The 21520-nt window shown below is 45.6% G+C and overlaps 1 long non-coding RNA gene across 2 annotated transcripts; it reads right to left on the bottom strand.

Moving 5' to 3' along the window:
* Positions 1–5707: 5707 nt before the first annotated feature.
* Positions 5708–11399, bottom strand: LOC149345127 (uncharacterized). 2 transcript variants are annotated; one of them, XR_016283251.1, is made up of 6 exons: positions 11163–11397; positions 11050–11097; positions 9398–9556; positions 8715–8810; positions 8305–8459; positions 5708–7673 (listed from the first exon to the last, which is right to left on the bottom strand). It is a non-coding gene; the product is annotated as an uncharacterized LOC149345127 (long non-coding RNA). The 2 variants fall into 2 exon arrangements; XR_016283250.1 differs by having other exon boundaries at positions 5708–8459; positions 11163–11399.
* Between the last annotated feature and the right edge of the window lie 10121 nt (positions 11400–21520).

The following is a 21520-nucleotide window of genomic DNA, read 5'->3' as shown; positions in this document are numbered from 1 at the left end:
CATTCCTCGACACCTCCGTGCTGACATCTGCACCTCGTTTCACTCTGACCTCCACTGCGCCCACGCCGGCGTGTTGAAGACTGCGCCTATGGTACTATTGGCGCGGTACGTACCGCTTTGTTCGTCACCCTAGTAGCACAGATTGCTACTGGAACATTGCAGCAATGTTACCTATTTAGGCTGCATTAACGTGGCTATAGTGTCCTCCTTTGGCAATATCAAGACAACATATGTGAAAAACATTGCTGCTACATTTTCCACGATGTTGTGTCCACATATGTACAACATTGCTGCAACGTTGCCACAATGTTTCATAACATCAATGTAACATTCTTGAAAATTTTAGCAACCCTGCACAAGCATGCAGGCCTGCCAATTGGTAAGCTTCACAACATATCATAACGCTTTTAGAGGACCAACGAGAGCGACCGGCCCTTGAGCTCCACAATACAGTAGAGCTGTGCACGGGCTCGGGCCGGCCCGAAAGCCCGTACCCGGCCCGGCCCGCGGGCCGGGCTCGGGCCACGGTATATTATTCTCCGACGGGCCGGCCGGGCTTCGCGAGCGAGTACTTGGCCACAGAGTCGACACCTTGCTCCTCTTTACCTCGGGGAGCCGTGGACACCTCATACGAATTCAGCACTAAAGAGGAAACCAATACCTTTAATAGCATCACAGACATTCAGAAAAAGAACAAAAGGATCTATCCTCCTCCGGATAGATCGCTTAGCTCGGCTGAGGCCTATGACTGGAGAAGACTCCAAGCTAGAAACTTTGCATCCTCGCTCTGGAGGAGCTGGACAGGAGGTGACACGAGGGAGGATGCGGAGGTGTGCGATTTCTGCGGGCATACCGCTACACTCGAACACATACTATGGAGATGCCCCAGTGCCCCAGGATATGGCAGAATCAATAATGCAGAGGAATGGGAGACCATACTCAGAAGTGCCGACCTTAGCATACAACGATACGCTACCCGCCTGGCAGCAGAAGCTGCGCGACTATACCGTTGCTAGTCTTCCAGCTGCGACGCTGCCCCTCCCCGGACGCCTGCGTGCGGACCCGGAGGGGCACGGGTCTTCTTCTGGCGGAAATAAAGTTTCTTCACTCACTCACTTGCTCAGAGTTTGAGCTATCAGTTTTTGAGAAGCAAAGCAGCGACGTACTCAAAGCTTTCTCTTCTTGCCAAGAAAGTGTTAGCCATTCCGGCTACCAGTTCAAGCAGCGAGAAAATTTTCAGCGCTGCCGGGTTCCTTATGCAGGAGCGCCGTACTTGCCTCAAGCCGTCATCAATGGACGATTTGTTGTTTTTACATAATAACTTGGAGTGATAACTCTCTACATGCGCCGTGTTTGCACATACTCACTAATTTTCATCTAGACCATGAGAGCCGAGCATTTTAAAAACATTGAAATAAACTGATTTTCCTTAAATTATCTCTTTCTGTTTCATCGTCACTTCAATTTCAGTTTTGCAGGTCGGGCCGGGTCCGGGCCGGGCCTTAACTCGGGCCGGGCCCGGGCGGGCTTAGGTTTCTTCAGTGTCGGGCCGGGCCGGGCCTCCGTAGTGTAGGGCTCGGGCCGGGCGCGGGCTGAAATTTGCGGCCCGTGCACAGCTCTATACAGTACAACATGTAACTCATACACTCACCTCCGAGCAGGTAACATAGAGTCGAGCTTATATAGCCGTTCCTGAAAGGTGTCCCAAGGGTGACAGTGGCGAATAGGTAATAAACAATTGCTTTGCAACATATTAATCGACCTGTGCATGCAATTTATAGCAGGCGCAACAGAAGAGGTTCAGTTGCAAAGTACTGCTAGTCGAAAAAAATGTTTAGCAACAGTCGGAAAACTTCTGGAACTCTGTGCTTGAAATATATTTGTAATGTTGCTTTATTGTTATGATTCAAGCATTATAATAATGTTCATCAGGCTCTATTGCCTCAATGTTGCTTCTCGATGTTGTTCCAAAGATGGCGGATGGTATGTTATACTAACGAATTTCTGAGCATTTGGCTGCAATGTTAGCAGAGAGTGTCATCCTGACCAACTTATGGGCATGTTGCGGTAACGTTGGAGTATGTTGCACAACATTATAAAACATTGGCGACATAGTCATAACGTTCTGGCGACATTTTGTGCTACTAGGGCACTTCATCCGCACATGTCCCGCCTACGTCGTAATAACCCTCCTCGCCACAGAGTCGCCCAACTGCAGCCGTTGCCTTACCCTGGCCGACCCTTCGACCGTGTCGGAATTGGTCTCTATGGCCCACTTCCGACGACTGCAGTTAACATTCACGGGGTGATCGTCCCCGAAGATCATGTGACGCGATACGTGGAAACGTTGCCCCTGCCCTTTAATTGCCTCAGCCGACGATGTTGCGTCCTCCATCCTTCACCGTCTGGTTCTGCGAAGAACTGCTAAGTGACCGTGGGTGTGTTTTCGCTTCGAATGCTAGTGAAGCCCTGCTTAAGAAATACATCATTCATCTATCCACTACAGGGTACCACCTTCAAACTAACGGTATTGCCAAGCGTTTCAATCGCACTTTCAGCGACATGCTCGCCATGTACTTTGACTCTGCACACTCAAACTGAGACAAAGTCCTTCCCTTTGTCATGTGTGCCTATAATTTGGCTACATGGACTACGACAGGGTTATCACCTTTTTTTCGCCCTTTATGGCCGCGAGCCCACATCTACTATAAGGAGACCATTCTCCGCTACAGCCCTGACTCCTTTAAAACTACTCCCCTTTCCGCAGCCTATATGTACGCCAAAGAGTGCCGCCAGCTTGCACGCTCGTTCACCACACAGCACCAGTGGCACCAAAAACACAGCTGGAAACCCACCGACCAGGCCAGCCCCATCGTATCCACCTGACTCTCTCGTTTGGCTCTGGGTCCCCTCCACCACTCCTGGTTTATGAAGCTGCTTTCCCGCAACCACAGCCCTTACCGTGTTCAACAAACTTTCCCAATGAACTATTTTGTCAAGCCCGTCGAGCCTTCCGCCAAATCTCGTCGCCGCGGCCGCGGACCTGTCATATTGACTGCCTGAAACCATACTATGACCCGCTCGTTCTTTCCGCCCAGCAAGATACAATGGCTCCATAGGATGAAAAAAGCAGCAGCCGCTTTCTTGAACTTGATCAAACGCATTTCGAGCAAAGCACGCGCGTTTAAAATTTTTATACCAACTGTTGCATAACGATATAACATCAATGTGTCAAAATATATTTGCCCGTCCCAGACTCGACCGACACGACACAAACATACACTCACTCTAACTGATTATTCCTATCGCACAGATGCACTTAAACATTCATTTTTTCCTGTAGCCATCCGAGAATGGAACAAACTGGATGCCTCGATTACTCATGCGCCGACCTTAACAACGTTCGCTACTAGGCTCGAGGCCAGTATTGCCGCAGAGTAACGCTCTCAGTGATGCACATGGGCCTCTGGGTATTGATAATCCGTTTCACTTCCGTTCCTTCTTGTCGTCTTAATCAGTGCATCACCCCTTGCGTAGTCATAGTTTGTCTTCCTGGGTTCGATTGTCCGCTATCATTCAGCATTATTCAGCAGTACCCACGGCGGGGGATTGGCCAGGGTGCATAGCGAACACAAATGCACTCATGTACAAGGAGCGGAGTAAGTGGATAATTTATTTATTTATTTATCATCATACCCACAGCGCCATTGTCTGGCATTATAGTGGGGGGGATTGAAAAAGAAAAAGTGCACAAATGTCACCGCGTGTAGGTGGTTACATAAAAAAAAAGATAACATTGAGATAGAAAGAACACGGAATTATTATACATAAAAAATGTCACAGCATGGAAGAAAATGAATGATTTGATAATATGGACACTACTTCCTCAGGCAGCTTGTTCCGTTCCGAAATCGATCGTTGTGGGGAAAAAAAGACATTTTTAAAAAGTCAGTCCGGCATCCGTATTCTTTAATTTTAAGTGAATTATCTCTTCGTAAAGACCCGTAATCAGGGTTGGCTATACATTAGTTCTGTCTATTCCAGTTCTTTAATGAAATATATTATGAAATAATTTTAAACGCAGAACTTTCCTACGTTTTTGAAGTGAGTCCCAACCCAAAGCTTTTTCGCGCTCGTTACACTAAAATATCGCTCATAGTTACTGAAAACAAAACGAACACCCAAATTCTGAATTCTTCCTAGCTTTCGAATGCCAAGCAAAGATTTCGGATCCCAGACTGTGCAAGCATACTCAAGTATGTTTCTAACATTCGTATTATACAGCAGTTCTTTAGTCTTTAAAGGGAAAAGTGTAGCGTTACGTCGCAGGAAGCCCAATACATGACAGGCTTTGGCAGTAACGAAATCCACGTGACAATGCCAAGACCATCCATGGCCAAGACACTGAACTTGTTAAATATTGGGGGAAAAACACAGCGCACTCCTAAGACACGGACGAAGAAAGACAAGACGATACAGCGCTGACTTCAACTGATTACTTTATTGTGGAGCAACATGTATATACGTTCGAAAAGTGGGCGGGAAGACATGGGTAACAGCTGCTGTGTTTGGTGACCAAACCACACGCGAAATTATAGAAGCCGCCCAAATTCTATATCTAGGTGAAGAGTGTGTTAGCACACCCTCGATAGCGCTAACGAAACGTGAGTTAGGTTATTTGAGCCAGGCACAGAGCAACTTTAATGTGTAGGATTCAGAAATACGTCCGTTAGCCTTTTTTACCTTTTAGACAAGGCTGTTTTCTGTCTCCTGCTTTTAACGCCCCTTTTGGTTCTTTTATCCCTTTTAAATTTTTTCTATTTTTAATGGTCTTTTTGGCCTTTTAGTGCATTTTGTTTACTTGTTGTCATCTCCTAGTGTGTTTTTTTTTGTCTTTTGTACTGCCTGTTCGCGTCATCCTTTTAGCGTCATCCTTTTAATCGCCCCTCCACTTGTCTTTTTATCTTGTTTAGTTTTCATTTTTTGTTGCCTCCAAGGGTCACCCTTGCAATGGAGTGCATATTGCAACCGCGCAGAACGACGCAGGACGAAGAGAGGAGAGCACTGTCCTGTGCTCTCCTCTCTTCGTCCTGCGTCGTTCTGCGCGGTGGCAGTATGCACTCCATTGTAAACCACCAACTAGCCCGCCTTCACTTGTTACATGGCCACCCTTGCCCTCATGTGTCTTTTCAGTTTTAATTTGTTATCTTTCGGTCGCGTGCAAACTCAGCAGCTGTTACCCATGTCTTCCCGCCCACTTTTCGAACGTATATATACCCAGACAACACACCTACATCCTAAGGACGTCCTTGGGAAGTCCGCGGCAGGACTTTACGCACATCCCGCGGATGTCCTGAAAAAATCCTGAAAACATCCGAAGTGAAACGCCGAAAGAAGTCCTTCGGATGTCTGACGAGTACATTTTTGGGACCTTCGCAGGACTGCAATAGGACGTTACTATTTTTATTTTTTCCTTGGCCAGGACCCAATATAACCTCGTGTCCTTTTCAAAAGTGTCACTACTGGTCACGCACGACGGACCAAAATACCAGAAGCAGAAGCAGTGCCTCATGGCCGCAACAGAACCAGCGTCAGCTTCTGGCATTTCGGCCAATTGCATATGGCCGAGAGCGATGCTATAGTAAAAACGACACAAAGTTAGAACACAGGCCTGGATTATGCTGCACAGTGATTTAAAACACGAAGCTTTGGCTAAAAGTTTTATTCAAATATATGGGGCATGCTGATGATCAGGCCGAATGCTGATTCACAGCTGAATTTTATTTTTAATAACAGCACATGACACAGAACTCACATAAAGGAAGCACTAACACAGCTTTAACAGCTCCTCTCAGGCATTTCTCGTTATTGAGAGCAAGGTCATGGATGGTGTGCACGTAGACCTTCCTTCGCAGTGTGTGTAATAGGCTTCATTAATTTTGTTTAGCTTGTCTGGTTAGTATTAGCCAAAATTATCACGTTTTCAAACTTGAAGCAGTAGGATTCCAATACAATAAGTAGCCAAGCCAACCCCAGATGCAGAGTTGCAAAATAGAGAGATGCAAAATAACTATACGGCTAAAACAGCAGGTATAAGACATATAAGTCATGTAAGGTCTAAACAGGCTTCGGGATGATTATCTTGGTCAGAACAAAAAATATTAATTGCACTGCAAAGGGTATGACATTAAAACAAACAGTAGCAGCAAACTCTAAGGCATAAATATTACATGACTGTCTTATAAATAATGAACGCAACAAAACACAAATATGCCACTCAGTGCCTCATTGGTCATATGGTGCTCGGCTGCTGACCCAAAAGACGCAGGTTCGATCCCAGCCATGGCAGTCCCATTTCGAAGGAGGCGAGAAGTTGAGAGGCCAGTGTACTGTGCGATGTCAGTGCACGCTAGAGGACCCCAGGTAGTCGAAATTATCTGGAGCCCTCCACTATGGCATCCCTTATAGCCTGGATCGCTATGGGATGTAAAACGCCAAAAAAAACAAACTAAAAACACAAATGCAACTTTTTTTTACTGAAACAACAATACAAGCATACGCAGCAGAGGTACAAAAATCTCGATCACACTGCACGTAGCATAGCTAAAATGAGGCAAATTATGTGACTGCAATAAGGTATAGGAACTATTGTCTTATTTAGAATAATCAATGTTGTTAAAACACAAATGACCCTTTCTTGCTATAACAGTAATACAACCCAACTACACAGATTAGAGATTAAAATATTAACACAAGCACTATCTGTCAGGATCAAATTTCAGCAAGCATGCAACTAGCATAAGTAGTAGGTGGCCTTCAAGGCAATTAGCCAGCATCAACCACAACAACAAGGCAAGATAAACATTTCAGTCAAGCTGCATGTCGAATGACTAAAATAAGACAGGTTGTCTGACTGCTACAAGGTACAGGAACTATGCTTGTCTCACTCAAAACAATAAAGATTATTAAATCACAAATAAGCCTTTTTTTGCTATAACAGCAATACATGCACACAGATCAGAGGTTAAAATACTGACACAAGCACTACCATTCAGACTCACATTTCAGCAAGCACTGGACTAGAAATAAAAAGCACACATAAGTGTGCATAAGGAGTAGATGGGCTTTAAGGCAACTAGCACGGCCAGAAAAAAAATCTAAAACATGCTGCATATGTATGATATTAACATTAACAAGTTATAAGACTGCTACAAGCCACAGGAAGTATGGTCGTCTCTTACATAGACCATAAAAGTCATTAAAATCCACATATCCTCTTTTTTTGCTGGAACAGCAATACAAACGCACTATGGGGGTGAAAAATAACTCTAGTAGTAGCAGTCAGGAACAAATTTACACAAGCATAGTGGGACTAGAGACAAAAACAGCAAGTATAGCTCGATACAAGCAAATTTCAGATGGGCAACAAAATGCCCAGCTTGGTCAGAGAAAAAAAAAATTGTTCATGCACAAAGCATCGCATTTCTAGACACTTAAGTATACTACAACTGCTAGGTATTAATAAAGTGACACATTTTCAAGATATTGCTTGGCTTCTCATTCTAGGCAGTCTTCTTTTCGGTTCTGCTATAGTGTCATCGAAAAGAAGAGTTATGTATACATGTAAAGCAGAAATCCTGTCACCTGGGCCAATGCTGAAATAGGCTGCCTTGCTGGAAGGAAGACAAAAAAGACCCTATACATATAGACACTTCTTTCAGTTCACCTTTTTTTTTAAATCATTGACTGCATTTGAGAAAAAAAAAAAACTTGCAGCACAATATACAAATTGCAGCACCTTCACATGGTGTTGGCACCAAATGGTACTTGCGGCAAGGAATTAATCCTTGCAGAAGTAAATGTACATACTTCCAGGAGTAAAACCACCACAAACAGACGGCCAAGTAAAGAGAGGTGCATGAGGACTTAGCAGGCTAAGAATACCCAAGTTAACTTAAAGATACATTTCATGATTCTACCTAACTACACAGGCTGATATGCAGAAGTTTTCACAGTATTGTTACGAGGTGGCAAGCCTAGGAAAAGGACGACACATGATGAAAGATGATAATATGGTTTAATGGCTGTGGGCCTAGTTCAAGCGCTCCGTCCTGCACCACTGCCCTCTTCTTTGTCTTCGTAACAGTATCTATTGAAATAATCTACTGAATTCTGTGCTCTCTCAAAATCAATCATCTCTCAGCACAGTGTCACAGGAAAAATATCAACAGTTTGGAATGAAAAATCCTCAACCCAAGATGTTAATATCAACAAATAAATGTAGCACACTAGCAACACACTCACCATTCAGTTTTGCTCAGGAGCACAGCTTTGTTCGCCAGTTTTCTTGCGCATTACCCGTTCAGTTGAATGCCGAAACTATGACATGGCTGCCTTTTGGATTTCTTTCAGCGTAGTTTGCCGAGCCTGAGTTGAGGTCTGCTGGTCGGTTAGGCAACCTATATACAAATGAGAGGGTATATGTTATGTATTTTTTATAGAAAAATATATCTCACCTCTAAAAAGTTTTGTAGCCAAACTTTACTGCATTTCCTTAATTTTGAACCAGCAGGCATGGGCTTGAGTAACAAAGGATGGCATATTTCTACACATCTTATTACCAATTCCATTGCTGGACCATGCCTTCTGTGCAGGCAGTATGAAAACAGTCCCAAATGCACACTATGAAAGCTGTAATTCTAGCTTGTTCTAACCTGTGGTAACATTCATGGCACTGCAGCCATAAGCCAATGAACCAGATGACAACAAAAATCCATGTGGCTAGTTGTGAAGTGCGTGAATGTGCAGATCTGAAAATAAACAATGAAAATTTGGCATTTTTTTTTCGAAGCAAATATCACTGGTCTTGATGCAATCCTACCAAGAGCTACAAATTCAATTATAAACACTTGCTGTAGATATTGATTCTGTGATCTGATTTATATTCGAAGTCTTAAAGGGATACAGACACAGTGTTTTGAGGTGTTCATTTTTCTGCTTTTAATGAGACGTAAAAGCCTATTAATCATGGAAATGAGCTTAAATATCTAATCCACAGTGTGAACAGTTAAACTGTTTTATATGAGTACTTTTGGTCTCTGTCAGGTCAATGCCAGTGCTGGAGTCCATTATGGCATCATGTGATGGCATGGTTAGGACTTACCCCATGTTTTGCTAGTGACTCTGCCAACCAGTCCATATATAGATGATAGATGTCAGCATTGGCTAACAGCTCCTCTGTCAATGATTTTTGGCATGTGGAATCAGTGAAATCAGAAAATTTGGAAAAGTAAGACCCTTTGCGCCCAGGACACAGATCGGATCACTTATTTGAGTTTAAAATTTTATATCTGTGCTCCTTTAAGATTTGAAATAGCTTCCTCCAAATAATACTTACTGCACATGATTTTGCATATATTCAGCTCAGAGAGCCTGTTCTTCCCTTGGCACCATACCAGCTGTAGCTAGAAGCCAGTTCAGATGTTAGAATACTTCGCAGAATCTGAGATGTCTTTTCTCTTGCAGTGTCTCCATCTTGCACAGTCATGTGATTTCTCTAGATCAAAACAGAATTAGGTTCGAAATCAGACCAAGAAAATAAAATCAGGATTTCTCAAGTTAACAGAGGGGAACTCTATTGCTATAGTCAGTTTTTATCATATTGAAGGCAGCTGGCATGCTGTTGTGAGGTATCCCTAGGTGGTACAATTAAACATGCATATGCCGTCCATTATGAGCCATCCATATGACACAGGGGCAGATTTGGCCCTCGCCAGCAAAAAATTCATAAGTAAAAACATGCATGACCTCATTTTTTGGATGCAAAAGGCCCAAACAACACATATAGTTAAAATGAAATTGCAATAGTTCTCCAGGGTGGAAATTTGGGCAGGTCGGTATTGATCCATAGCATAAGAGTAGCGCAAAACCAGGATGACGGACACAAGGGGAGAGAACACACACCAACAACATAGGAGCCTGTGTTGTTGGTGTGTGTTCTCTCCCCTTGTGTCCGTCATCCTGGTCTTGCGCTACTCTTATGTTATGCAATAGTTCTTTTCAATACTATATATATCTAGGTTACAAACCAATAAAAGAAAATCTGTGCGCATGCAACAGTTATAAACAGAATACAAAATTAAAACAGCCCCGCCCCGGCAAAGTGGTTACTGCGCTCGGCTGCTGTCCCGAAAGGTGCGGGTTCGATCCACGCCGTGGCGGTCGAATTTCGTTGGAGGTGAAATTCTAGAGGCTCGTGTACTGTGCGATGTCAGTGCCCATTAAAGAACCCCAGGTGGTCGAAATTTCCGGACCCCTTCACTACGGTGTCCCTCTGAGCCATAGTTGCTTTGGGACGCTCAACCCAAACAAACCAATAAACCAAATCAAAATTAGAACAGGAACTTTAGGCGCATATTCAGTCGAATGTTGAAGGCACGGAACATGCGACGAGCTAGGATCTAGCTGCTCTTGCGACTTTGCAACAGCACACGGATCAGGAAGGGCCGTATGCAACACCATCGCCAGCAGCCGACGCTATTAGCTTAATATCACGACGTGCCTCTCGGCGTGCACCCCTGTAAGCAGTACTCCTCGGCACCGTCGCAATTATGCTGTCACCAAATTAATATACTGACCCCCAGTAAGCTTCTGCTCATGTTGAGCCAACATCAGTCACTGAACTTTAATACCGCCGCTAAAATTACTTCAAAAGCTAGAAATCGCGCAACACGGCCCACACACCAGGCTCACACGGCAGAGTTTCGTGAGACGTACCCGCCGTCTGCTATCCCAGTGTTGCCATACTAGAGTGTTGCCAGACTTGCGCCACTTCCAGTGTTGCCAGGCTATAAGGTTGCCAGATTGTGAACTAAAACCCAGTGTGGCCAGACTATTTGTTCCCTCTCCCTTTTACATTCTCCTCCGTACAGCTACGCTGTCGCGCCGCAACCGCCCAGCTCGTTAGAGCAGCCTTGCCCGGAGTGGCCGCCGCCTGTGCGCCAAGCGAAAGAGCACGAAACCCTTGAGCCAAGGCACACTGCCACTTACTTTCACTTGCCGCATGTGCCATCCGTGTTTCCCGCTGCTGGAACCTTGCTGAATACGTAAAAAAAATTACACTCGTTACGCAACGAACATGCAGTAGGAGCGTCAATAATTACCTGAAATTTTGGTCCAAAAAACGGAAAACTGGCTAACACACGCCTCAAACCTTCAGTTCATGCTTGTTACTTCAGTAGTGCGATGACGATGGTGGTGCCATTGAGCTAATGAGCAAAGAGCCTTTTTTTAAGCAACATGCACCTAAGACAAATATAGAACTGTGATCCTAAATAAACAAAAAAATAACTGCAGAAAATGATGTGTGTTATTAATTTTTATGATCACGGCTCTAAGAGCACGAACAAATGGCCAGTTGTTTTTGCTGTGGTGTCACTGTCATCGTCAGTGGCTGTTATGGTCGGAAGGCGGGAATACAATTTTGCGTCAAGGTGGTTATGTTGTGAGCTTGGAGGAGAAGAGTGTAAGCTCACCCTCGATAGCTATAACAAAACGGGAATTAGACTATTTGAGCCAGGTTCAGTTAGGGTAATTAGGTCGCCCTTCCCTAATTTCGAAGTTTTAAAATTTAGGGTTTCTGTATTCAGCTAATGGCCGTTTTGGAATTGCTTATTTTCGTCCTGCTTTTAACAGGTTTTTTTTTGGCTCTTTCAAAAAATAAGTACTGGGTTGTGTATTACTTTGTGACATCTTGCGCTTATACATCGCATGGATTATTGTTTACTTGTTCTAAATAGCTGTATCAAGCCCGCTAGCCAAAGACGTCGGAAAAGGACAGTGGAGCGTGCCACTCGAGCGCTCATGAGAATTGTATGGCCATCTGCACGATTCAGACCCTCTGAATATAAACACTTCCTTGTAACAACCGATCTGCGACTGTTTTCGGGATGATCCCACCGCGGCTTTTATACGGACGTCATGTCCGTATAACGTTTGAGCCGCGACTGTTCCCGGGATAATCCCAGTGCGGACTTCATACGGATGTCCCAGGGACGTCCTGTTAAGGATGTGGGACGTGCGTACATTTTTGGGACGTCCTACGGATCTTTGGTGTTGTCTGGGTATGTTGCGCCACAATAAAATAATCAGTTGAAGTCAGCGCTGTATCGTCTTGTCTTTCTTCGTCCGTGTCTTAGGAGTGCGCTGTGTTTTTCCCCCAAGATGAACTACCAACTAGCCCGCTCTTCCACCCTTGTTAAATATACACCAAGATATTTAAATTCGAACACTGAAAGCTGTCTGCTATTATTTTTGTTATAAGTGAAAATATGGGGAGCCTTCCTTTTAGTGAAACACATATCTACAGATTTTTGTAAATTAATATGCATTCCCCAGTTCTCACACCACTGGGCCACTTTACACAAATCCTGTTGTAATGCATCGCAGTCACTTTGTTCGTTAATAATTCTATACAATACACAATCGTCCGCAAAAAGACGCATGTCATTCATGTAAATTATGAACAGTAATGGGCCCAAGACGGATCCCTGAGGCACCCCTGATGTTACAGCCACCTCAGGCGATTGTTTCCCGTTGACAACAATACATTGACGCCTAAAGCTCAAATATTCCTTTATCCACCTATTAACGTTCTCATTTATGCTGTACCAGTATAATTCTTGTATTAATAAGGAATGTGATACAACGTCAAAGGCCTTCCTAAAATCTAGAAATATAGTCAACAGAATATCCCTTATCCAAAGCATTGACAGGTCATGTGCAAATTCGGTAAGCTGGGTGACACACCAGTAACTACTGCGAAATCCATGCTGATTAGTATTTAATAATGAATGCATATTAAGAGGATTCATAACATTAGTATAAAACACGTGCTCTAAAACTTTGCATAATACACTGGCCAAGGACACTGGTCGATAATTTGAAACAACATTCCTAGGTCCCGATTGATGTATAGGTACAACATTAGCAAGCCTCCATTCATCAGCCAAAGAGCCGTCCTGTAATGATTTTGTGAAACGAATTGAAGGTACCTTGACAACGCAAAAGCGTAAAAAGAGAGCAGGACCGTGGGGAAGCCACCCGGACCGGTGCCACTGTTATCTTTTAAGCGTTCTAAGAGCGACACAATTCCTCGCTGATCAAATTCAATGTTCTCCATAGGTTCCGTACAGTTCAAGGCCAGGTGAAAATCGGCAGGGCTATTGCTGTCCTCAGCAGAAAACACTGAGCTGAAAAACGTGTTAAAGCACTTGGCTTTCTCCAGATTATCATGAACGATACTGCCGTTGTGATCGAGTGGTGGGATAGACAATTCATCCTTTCTGTTTTTTTTTTTATGTACTGCCAAAATTCTTTAGGGCGATCCTGGATACGCATGTCGAAAAACTGAAAGTAGGTAAATTTAGTCTCTTCAGAAGCATTCATATCTTTTGTAGTCTTTTTTAACTGATCCATGTTATCTTGCGACGGATTTCTTTTCTGAGGCTAAAAAGAGCGCTAACAGGGACGAAGCAGAGAGAGGGACATGACGCTGACTATCAACCAAGTTTTATTGCACGTTTTTAGCCTCAGATCATGCACCAACCAGCCCAAATTTCCACCCTTTTGAAGGATTTCTTTTGACGCGCGCATATAGTTGTTGCCTCTTTACGACGACTCTGCTTAGCGCTTTTGTAAACCATGGCTTGCTTTTGTTGCGACGTTTCATCATCACCCATGACGGCACATGTTGCTCACGCAAATCAAAAGGTTTGTCCGTCAGTGTGCGCCACAGCTCATCACCGCTGAGTGAATCAGACAATGTTTCGTACACATTTACATAGGATTCAAATGCCCGGCTATCTCGGGGGAAATTTGCTTTTCGATAACTGTAAATGCGCCGATTGCCACACTCTTCCAGTTTAACATACTGAAAGTCCATTTCCGCTAAAACACAACTGTGATCACTGATACCGGGCACTACAAGGGTAGAATAAGTTGTCGATAGTTGGTTAGTCAATAATTAATCCAAAACATTGTTACCACGGGTTGGCTGCAGCACTAATTGGGATAAACTAAATTAATTGCCCTTCACGAACAAAAATCTATAAAAGAAGTCTCAGAAGAATACTGCAGGCTACTGTCGGCAGGGTCAGGGCATTCGACACACTCCTCAGATGGTCAAACAGGCATCCCAAACGCGGCAGTGCCAGCGTTAGACCTGCCTTTCACAATGGAAGAACTATCCACAGCTATCGCGGAGACAAATAGACACACGTCTCCGGGTCATGATGAGGTGACCTATGACGCCATTGCAAAGCTACCCCACACCTCCCGTCTTCGACTCCTGGAGTATTACAGTTCTTCCTGGATGACTGGTGAGGTCCCCACGGAATGGAAGCTGGCGAAAATTGTGCCTGTTTTGAAACCCTGTAAGCAGCCAACAAGCTACGCATCATTCCGGCCCATTGCCCTACTGAGCTGCGTAGGTAAGCTCATAGAGCGCATGATATGCAAACGCATAACTTGGTTCCTAGAAAGCCGAAATGAGTTCCCCCAAGAAATGAACGGGTTCCGTGAAAACAGGTCTGCGACTGACAATATCATCGCCCTCGTCTCATCAATTGAGGAGTACCTTCATGCTGGGTACATCCCGACAGCCGTTTTCCTAGACATCAAGGCCGCCTTTGACTCTGTCTTTCACCATGCAATTCTCGCCGCCTTTGCCAGTCTTGGCCTTGGAGGAAAGCTACACAAATGGATTGGGCACTATTTGAAAGAACGGCAAATTTTTATGACCACTCCAAACGGTCCAACACGCTTTCACGCAGTGGAGAGGGGCGTACCACAGGGAGCGGTGCTCAGCCCTCTCCTGTTCAATATTGTCCTTATACACATAAGAAGAAATCTTCCGTGAGGGGTCCGTATAACAATTTATGCTGATGATATCTGCATCTGGACCGCATCACGCTCGCGCTATATTACCCAGCAACGTCTACAGAGAGCGCTATTACACATTTCGATGTACCTGGCTTCCAGAGGTCTTCGTCTCTCGCCAGAAAAGAGTGTTGCAATGGCGTTTTACAAGAAAAACGATGACCCGATATCCGCTGCTCCTAGGCGGACGATCTCTACCATATGTACGATCTCAGCGATTCCTGGGTGTTGTAATCGACTATAATCTGTCATGGACACCTCAGATAAAAAAACTCCGCGAGAGGATCACTGCAGCATCGCAAGTGTTTAGGTTCATGGCGGGAACAAGGTGGGGTAGCAACTGCCGATCAATGCTTCTGCTTGAAAAAGCCTACGTTGAAGGAACCTTGCTCTACTGTCTACCAGTGTTTCAAAGATTATCTACAACAAGCAATAAGTCTCTCGTTGCCGCACGGAACAACTGCCTGCGAATATGCATTGGTCTCCCAAAGGGTTCCTCTGCATCAGGAACAGTAGCGGAGGCAGGATGTCTCCCACTAGAGGTGATTGCCGCCCAGGAAACTATGCGTACCCATCTCCGCCATGTCCTGCAAGGGAAGAAGCACTTCCTACACCGTGTCCACCTAACTCACAGAAACTCTAGCTTTGGCCAGGCAGTACAGCTCCTGCCTTTTCCTACTATTAATCAGCCACAGCAACTACTACCTCTGGCCTTTCCTCCATGGACACTCTCTCCACTAAAGGTGAAGAAGTTTGTTCCAGGTGTGAATGCAAAGAGCCGCATGCCACAGGCAGCCCTTCGGCAAACTACTCTCGCCTACTTAACGGAGGAGTATAGGCAGCACACCCTTATCTTCACCGATGGTTCAACTACTAAAGAAACCTCTTCATGTCGCCTTTATGTGCCCTCAACAGGCCATGCCCTTTCTTACCGGCTGCAGCGGAGGACATCCTCTACGACAGCTGAGCTTCACGGCATTAAGGAAGCTGTTTCTTACATCCTGCGCCGAACCGCCGGCCGTTGGGTTATTTTCACCGATTCAAAAGCATCTCTGCAGATCCTGGCCAACCTGCTGAAGAAAACGAATCACCAGCCAGTTTCCCTCGACATCGGATATCTACATCATTTAGCTATTGCCGCAGGCCACTGCATAACATTTCAGTGGGTACTTGCTCACTGTTGCATTCTGGCTAATGAAAAAGCAGATGAAGCGGCTCGTAAGGGCCATCAACATCGGAGATACATTCGAACTTTTTTCACGAAATCTGATGCGTCCCAAATGGCTAAAAGTTTTGCTTCCGAAGAAACGTATCGGCTTTGGAATTTGCCGACACATCAGTACCAATTTCTTCACTCAGTCGACCCACATCTTAGATCAAGACTCTCACCCAGAATTCCTCGACATCTGGAAACACTTTATCATCGACTTCGTCTGAATGCTGCATATACAAACGACTTACGATACCGTTTTAGACAAATGAACAGTCCGCACTGTGACAACTGTGCCTCGATAGAAACTGTGGAACATATCTTGCTTGAGTGCCCTGCGTATGCTAACGAGCGTGCGTACTATGAACATTGCATGCAGAAGCTCTGCTCAGTGCCTCTAACAATGGACAAAGTTTTAGGTCCCTTAGCCTGCCTTAGGCAACAGAGACTTGCAATGAACTTTCTATTCACATATTTAAAAGACATTGGACATCTCGATAAGCTTTAAATTCACTTGCACGTAACCTTCATGCATTCTTCATGCAGTGAACTTAGTCAGCCCATTTGACGGACTATGCACTCCATCATTCCATAGGTTACATCAATACTCGCCATTTCATCCTTAGTACCCTTTTCATGGCCGCATTTTATCTTCGTTTTTTTTTTACCTCTCCCACACTGCTCTCCTTCTGGCTTCATCTCCCAAATTCCCCTCCCTACGCAGAGTAGCATGCCAGCGATTTTTTAACGCCGGCTAAATTCTCTGCTCTTCATTAAAGAGTCTCTCTCTCTCTCTCTAAAGCTGACTTCCAGGTAGCCTGTAAAACGAGCAAACGGATAGTAATTTACCATTTAGAGGTCTAGTTTGAGCCCATACTGCCTCACATGTCCCAACATCAATTTCCATCTTACGAGAACTAAGACGCCCACCAGGATAAATACGCCTCCGTGCCTATCTTGATCCTTTCGGTAGCTGATATAGTTACTCGGAAAAACTTCGTAATCGCTAAAATCCCCATCCAGCCATGATTCACAACCAATCACAACGGAAAGTCTCGCCATGTCAATTAGACCATGTAGCTTGTCCACTTTATTCTTAATAATTCTGCAGTTTAGTACTAGAACCGACAAACCATAGTGATCCGGCTTAGCTTGTCAAGAAGCTCGAACTACCTGCCCCTGAGATTCGTCGTAAATGTATTTGACGCTATTCAAGTAAAGGACGTCGTATTTCAGATGTGCTTTGCCATTGGGTCCCTTGCGAGTTTTGGCGTAATCCCATAGCATTTTCCTCTTGTTTCGTACTGGTTCAGAGAAGTCCTCTGAAATGCTAGTAGAACTTCCTTTCAATTTCTTTGCATTTGACAGTTTGGGCGAGTTCCTTCTGAACGAAACCGTCCGTGGCGGTGGGCTCTTTCTATTCTGGGGTCTATTCCCAGAGTAGACCTTGTGGGAATCCTGGCTTTCCGCCGTTGCCTTTGCGCGGCTGTGCCGGCTTCCTGCGTTGTTTCTCCTCTTTCCCTTGCTCCCGCCTCAGGCGGTGGAGAGGCGGCTAGGTGACTAATCACTGTCATTTGGCCACAGCTCCGCCCCGGCTCCCCAACGGCCTTTGCCATTGGCGCCTTTTGGCGGAAAATCGGGACCCGCTACGGGCGGCCGCGCACGGCGCGACCGTCCGAGCGGGGCCCAGAGAGAGAGATCCCTCCGAGACAGCGTAAGGTGCGTACGTTACTGTTTGTCCGTGCCGGCCTTTGCCGTTCGGACCAGTGCTTACTCGAGCTCGCCCGCACGTGTCCTCTGACCTGCAGCGGCTCGAGCCTGTCCAGCGGGGTCCAGCGACCTCCGACAGGCGTACCTTGCGTTGATTGCCCACTCTCTCTCGCAACCGGCCCAACGGTCAACACGAGAGAGAGATCACAGCACTGCCGCGGGGACATTCTCCTGCAGCGGCGTGCTAGCGGCGCACATTGCTCGAGTCGCTTCGTGCGCGCAGCGGAGCCTTGCTCCTCGCGCGCCCCCGGGACGGGGTGACGATTGAGTGTGTGTGTATCAGCTGGAGGACGACGTGAATAAACGTCTCCTTTGTGAACTTGGAGGCCTATTTCTTTGCGGCGAATCGCTCTCCTCCCAGCGGAGGTTGAGTGCACTGCATCGGTGTCCCAGTGTGTGTGTGGTGACGGCTGATCGGGGCCCTTGGCTCGCGCGAAGCTCGAACCCGCGGTGTGTGGTGGCCTGTGTCCACGTAGAAACCCACAACCTACACAAATCTAGGACAAGTTTTTCAGAAATTGGTTGTGACTCGTGTTCATCCTCGTCCTTAATTCCGTAGAAGAGCAGATTGCACTGTCGAGATCGATTTTCAAGATCGTCCACTTCCTTCATCAGAGTCTGCCACTCAGACCGCTGTCTTACACTACTCACCCTACAGTCCTCGACAGCGGACTGTCGAGGACTGCGGACTGCGACTGCGACTGCGGACAGTGACTTAGACATGAATTTGTACAAAGAAAAACTGAAAATAAAAAGCAGTGAATTCTCATTCAATCAGAGGAATCTACCTGATGTTATTATATTGTTACGTGACGGCAAGCGATGAAGAAAGGACTGCATGACCGATGGCGATGATATGATTTAATGTCTGCGAGCCTAGCACGAGCGCTCCTGCTCATGCCACTGCCCGCTTCGTCGTCTTCTAGTCCGTCACAATATCGTCGTGATATTGAGTCGTGAGTCGCACACTGGTTTCAGGGCATATCCCATGGCGCTTGCCCTAAGGGAGAAGAGAATCGGAATAGGTAGAGGAAGCCCTAGTCGAGCGAGGGGGATCTCTAAGGAAATTCTATGGAGAGCAGTAAACTGCCGGCAGAATAAGAAAAAGTGATCTATGGACTCAATTTCGCCACAAGACTCACAAAGGTTGGGGATAGATAACCCCGACCGACGTAAATAAACATTTAGCCGTGGTATTCTACAGTTCAAGAGGGTTATGGACACCTCGCATTGCCTTGAATAGCACATCCGCACACTCCAAGGAAATGCCAGGTGTTGAAAATCTGCTGCAGCAAGCAGAGGCTCATGGTTCAAGGAGTGGAGACTCTGGAATCGCTGAAATCGTGCTATAATCAAGTAGACGGTATTTGGGACGAACGGGACAATAGGTTCACCAAGGGCGTACTTTGCTAAAAATCAGCCCTGTCATTAGAAACAAGTGCCCAGGGACCCAGTGAAAGCGTACTTTTATAATATATGGTGGAATAAAAAATGGCAGGGAATGGCTCAGAGGAGTATCCCTTGATTTTTCGAGCGCTGTTAAAACGGAATATGTATCTGAAAGTATAATAACCTGAGAGATACTGCAGAGGATCCTTATAACGGCCAACTCAATGGCCAGAAACTCAGCGACAAAAATATAGGTATAGTCAGGGGGCCGCAATGACTAACTCGAATCAAGAGCCCTTGAGTAAATGTCAATCGCTGCCTTTTAATTTCGCAGGGAGGCGTCTGTAAAAACGGCAGTACGGTTGGAAAAATCATCCAAGTACTCCTCTCTAAGCCCATAAAACACAGTGGCAAGCAGATTCTTAGCATTCCCTGGGAGGGTGTCGTCAAAGGAGACTACCGTATCAGCCCGCCCGTGGTTAACGGCACTAAAGAATTTGTTGATAGCGAAATTTTTGACAGCAGGGAATTAGTGAACACAACCTGAGGGAGCTTATACCGAGACTAAATAGTACCAAAGAAGAGAGTTGGGTTCGTTGTAAATATGGAGTTAGCCAATCCAGGAACACACTCCAAAGAGCTTCATCCGCACAGTGAGAAGCTGAAACCGCAAATTGAGATCAGGTATCCGCGCTTTGAAATACAACACAGCATCAGCCACTGTTTTAGGCAGACCTAAGCAAAGGCGTAGATCGCGTCACTCTATAACAGACAGGAGTTGAAGCTTGTACCTTGGGCAACCAGAACAGAGAACGGAGGCGAATTCAAGTATTGGCCGTACATATATAGGTCTTATAAAGAAGGAGCAGAGGGTCCCGACGCACACCGAATTTTTTTTTTTGCTGATCCTCACTAACCGGCCATGGGCGCTCTCACCTTTAAGCGCAATGCTTCCAATTTGGGGCCGCCAGTCTAACTGCGGGTCATATACTGTACCGCCGCCGCGGTGGCTCAGCGGTTATGGTGCTCGGCCGCTGACCCAAAAGACGCGGGTTCGATCCCGGCCGCGGCGGCTAGAATTTCTTTGGAGGAGAAATTCTAGAGGCCCGTGTACTGTGCGACGTCAGTGCACGTTAAAGAACCCCAGGTGGTCGAAATTTCCGGAGCCCTTCACTACGGCGTCTCTCATAGCATCAGTCGCTTTGGGACGTTAAACTCCATAAACCAAACCAAACCATCATATACTGTACCCAAGTATTTAACAGAATCAACTTGCAGGATTAGCACAGAGTGATACGACAAATAAATGTAAAAAGCGGAGGCCTGCGGGAAAAAAGGACGGCACACTTGTTGACATTTAAAGTTAACTTGATCAGGCTGTCCAGACAAACTTCAAGAGCATTTAAATACCCTTCCAACAACTGATACAGGATACGAATATTTTTTGCAGAAGCGAAAAAAGCAACATCATCCGCATACACATAAACTTTGACGACCGGGTGAATTGGGTATCACGCGTTAGTTTATATTAAACGATAACGGCGAAAGAACGGAGTCTTGTGGGACACCTCTAGATTAGGCGTATGTGTTAGAATTTAACGTACCCTTAGAGCAAAATAGTAATCTATTCCTTAAGAACTCCCTTATCCACGCGAAGAGGTACAATAACCTCTTTTTGCCTTATAGCAACCCTAATACGGCTCTCCAAGCCTATGTGCGCGGTTCAAATCGTACACCCACGGCGGAAACCAATCTGAACCTCGCTAAATCTTTGAAGACTCAGAATATGACTCGTGAGGCGGCTGAAGACAACCCGTTCTACAAGCTTAATCAAATTTGATGTGAGAGCAATCAGCCGAATACTGTCGAGATCAAAACCCTTCCCCTGGGTTTTGATCTTGAAAGGGGATAGGCCAGGGTTCCGTGAAGAGAGCCGAAAGAAGAGGGTAAATTGGTGACAGGTGAATGGTTTTGCTTTGGATTAGAATTCAGAATAATTAAAGAAGAAATTTATAAAAAAATAACTATAAAAAAATAAACGGGTGGCAAGATTAGGCAGTTGACTGCATGAAAATTGCTGCAAGATTGCTGCCAAGCTGTTGGCACGAATTCCAGCTCCAACTTTAATCACATCGTTTTCGTCATCCTGCTCCGCTCCTACATGTCCTCTTTCCCTTCCTCGCGACTCTTCTTCGCCGCCGCCGCCGCCGATTG

The sequence above is a fragment of the Amblyomma mixtum genome, chromosome 5 (genome assembly GCF_055824585.1).
Source record: "Amblyomma mixtum isolate Tamu chromosome 5, ASM5582458v1, whole genome shotgun sequence".
NCBI lineage: Eukaryota > Metazoa > Arthropoda > Arachnida > Ixodida > Ixodidae > Amblyomma > Amblyomma mixtum.
The sequence above is the reverse complement of the archived record's forward strand: the minus strand, read 5'-3'. Positions and strand labels throughout refer to the sequence as shown.